Source organism: Orycteropus afer, unplaced genomic scaffold (assembly GCF_000298275.1).
Source record: "Orycteropus afer afer isolate SDZICR_OR568_19922 unplaced genomic scaffold, OryAfe1.0 scaffold00157, whole genome shotgun sequence".
In the NCBI taxonomy this organism is placed as follows: domain Eukaryota; kingdom Metazoa; phylum Chordata; class Mammalia; order Tubulidentata; family Orycteropodidae; genus Orycteropus; species Orycteropus afer.
In genome coordinates this window covers 2,217,466-2,221,194 of record NW_006921744.1, presented here as the reverse complement: position 1 = coordinate 2,221,194, position 3,729 = coordinate 2,217,466, and positions in this window count along the sequence as shown.

Here is a 3,729-nt window from a genome sequence, read left to right as displayed (position 1 = left end):
TTAATCTGTTCTCCACTTCCATAATTTTGTCATTTCAATGACATTATATAAGTAGAATCATATTGTATGTAATTTGTTGAGATTGGATTTGTTTTCACTTAGCATAATTCCCTGGACATTCATGCAAGTTGTTGTGTGTATAAATAGTTCACTCTTTTTTATTGCTGAGTAGTATACCATGGTATGTACAGACCACAGTTTGTTTAACCAGTCACCCACTGAAGGGTATCTGGACTGTTTCCAGATTTTGGCTACTATGAATAAAGCTGGTATAAACCATGGACAAATTTTGTGTGAACATAAGCTCTCATTTCCCTGAGTACATACACAGGAGTACAGTTGCTGCATTGTATGGTAGTTGTATGTTTAGCTTTTTAAGAAACTGCCAAACATTTTCCAGAATGACAGTGTCATTTTATAGTCTCACCAGCAATGTATGAATGATGTAGTTTCCTTGCCAACATTTGATATTGTCACTATTTTTTATTTTAATTATTCTAATAGTTTTATCTCTCATTTCCGTCGTGTCAGATCTGATTCATAGTGACCACTCCTTGGGTTTCTGAGGCAGCATAACTACTGAAGTGAATTGTGCAACCTTCCTTCCGAGGAGTGGCTGGTGTGTTTGAACCACCAGCCTTCTGGTTAGCAGTCAAGTGCTTTTAGGCACTATGCCACCAGAGCTCCTCCTCGAAAGGAAGGTTGGGCAATCTACTTCCATAGTGATACCGCCTCAGAAACCCAAGGAGGGGTCGTTATGAGTAAAGTCTGACTCGATGGCACGTAACAACAACAACACCACGTTGTTGTTGTTGTTATGTGTCATCAAGTCGGACCTGACTCATATGAAATCCCTGGGTAGTGCAAACAATTAGTATCCTTAGTTGCTATCTTAAAGCTGGGAGGTGTGAGTCTACTTAGAGATGCCTCATAAGAGAGGCCTGGTAATCTACTTTTGAAAAATCAGCCACTGAAAACCGACTGGAGTCTAATTCTACGCCAAGTACATGGAGTTGCCATGCATCTCAGGTGACTCTCAGCAACTGGTTTTATAGATGTGTAATGAAACCCAAGGAGGGGTCTCTATGAGTCAGAGACGACCCGACAGCACATAACAATAAAAAAAAAAAACAACAACAATTGCTGGTGAGACTGTAAAATGACACTGTCATTCTGGAAAATGTTTGGCAGTTTCTTAAAAAGCTACCTTGCATTTCCCCAGTAGCTAATGACGTTGAACAACTTTTCACATGCTTACTTGTTGTCCGTCAATCACTTGAAATGTTTGCCCTACTCTTTTGCTCATTTTCTAATTGAACTTATGTGTTTGTGTGTTTAGTTTTAAGAGTTCTTTATATATTCTAGATAGTAGTCCTTTGTTGGAAGAGTGGTTTGCAAATACTAACATCTGTAGTTTGTCTTTTCATCCTCAAAATAGTCCTTTCGTAGCATTTTTAGGTGTCAAGTCTAAGAACTTTACCTAACTGTAGATCTTGGAGGATTTTCTCCTATCATTTTTTTAAAAATGTAGTACTATTACATTTACATTCCAGTTCATGATAAACAAAACCAGTTGCTATTGAGTTGACTCTTACTCATGGCAACTCCATGTGTGTCAGAGTAGAAGTGTATTCCCTAGGGTTTTCAATAGTTGTTTTTCAGAAGTAGATCATCAGGCCTTTCTCTGAGGTATGTCTGGGTGAACAAACACCTCCAACCTTTCCGTCAGCAGCCAAGTGAGTTAACTGTTTCTCCCACCCAGGGATTCCACGCAGCAGATATTTGTACTATACTGTGTATTCTAATCTGCAAATCTCTATGTTTTATTTGTATGTAGATCACTTATATATAACGTAGTTATTGATAGGTTGGGGATAAATCTGTCATTTTATGTTTTGTATTCTGTTTGTAGCTTCTGTTTTCTTACCTTCCTGACAATAACCTGAGTATTTGTTTAGAGTTCTGTTTTGATTTATCTGTGGCATTTTTGAGTGTATCTCTTTGTATTGCTTTTAGTGGTTGCTCTAGGCATTACACTATATATATAATATGTGTGAGTGTGTATGTGTGTGTATAAAATATACATATTAACTTATTTATTTAACAGTGTACTGGCATCATTTTACCAGTTCAAGGGAAGTATAGAAACATTACCTCTTTTTATGTCTCTTTACCCTCTTTCATTTATAATAATATAATATAATGTCTTAAATAATTTCTCTACATTCATTTAAAATCATACCAGATAGTATTATAAATTTTCCTTCAAACTTAATTTATAAGTATCAAAAGAAGAAGGAAAACCTATTGTATTTACCTATATTTTGCTTATCACATTATTTATTCTCTTCTAATATTCTAAGTTCCTTCCTTTATTGTTTCCTTTATGCTTAGAGAACTTCCTTCAGCAGTTCTTTTAGCATCAGGCAACAAAATCTCTTAGTTTTCTTTCATATGAGAACATTGAGAATGTCCTTTTTTTTAAAATTCCATTTCTTTTATTATTATTATTATTATTATTATTAAATTGTCTTTGGGTGCAGATTTGTTTCACATTCAACAGGACATGCACATTTGATTTCATGGCCCCAATTACCATCCCCAAACATAAACAACTTTCCTCCCTTCCCTTCCCTGTGACAACTCCCTCCCTGTGCCCTTCTTACCTATGCATTGCTGTCTGTCCAGCTTTCTCTCTCTGTGAATGCTGCCCTTCTGCTCTCTCATGGCTGATTGATTAAGGGGTGCATCTCTCTAGGGTAGGTGGGTGCATCACCCTGGGGGAGGTGTTCTGCATGTTGGTTTTTCTACTGTTGGGCTGAGAGCCAATCCATGAAAGTGAGTCCATTTCCAGGCCCAAAGGGTAACCCAGGGCCATAGTCTCGGGGGTTCCAACAGTCTCTATCCTACCAGTAATTCTAGATATTTTTTTATTTTTGAATTTTGTTCCACATTTTTCCTCCCACTCTATCCAGGATCTCCAGTTTTTATCCCCTTCCGAGCAGCTGGCATTGGTAGGCAGGTGCCATCTAGTTCTTCTGGTAATATGAGAATGTCTTTTTTTATTTTTTATTTTTTATTGTGATTTGGGTGAAGGTTTATAGAGCATACTCATTTTCCATACAGCGGTTCACATGTGCTTTGTCTCGTGTCATTGACCACAGTTTACCACAATGCCACAGTTCCCCTCCCACTTCCTTCTCATAGTTACCTCTTTCCTGTGTCCATCCCTCCATGCACTTCTGCCCCCTGAGCTGTCTTCCCTGTGCATAAGCAGCCCTTCTTTCTCACATGATTGTTCTCTCCAAGGGGTGTATCTACTTGAGGTAAATGTTCAACTCATATGCCTGTCTTTTGTTTGGCTGGAAAACACAGGTTTGGGTTTAAGTCCAGATCTGAAGGGCAGCTAGGGGCCATAGTCTCAGTGGTTTCACCAGGCTCTATCGGACCAGCAAACCTGGTCCCCCCGCCCCCCTTTTTTTTTCTCTCTCCAAATGATTTTGAGTTTTGTTCCACATTGTTCTCCCTGTCTATCAAGGATCTCCTACATAGATCTCCTTTCAAGTGAATGACAGTGGTAGCCAGGTACCATCTAGTTCTTCTCGTCTCGTAGTCATATAGGCTGCAGATCAGATGGTGTACCAGTTGCTAGGACTAATTGTTTCCATGAATTTTGGTTTTCTTCATTCTTCTTTGCTCTGGACAAGGAGAGACCCATTGCTGCATCTA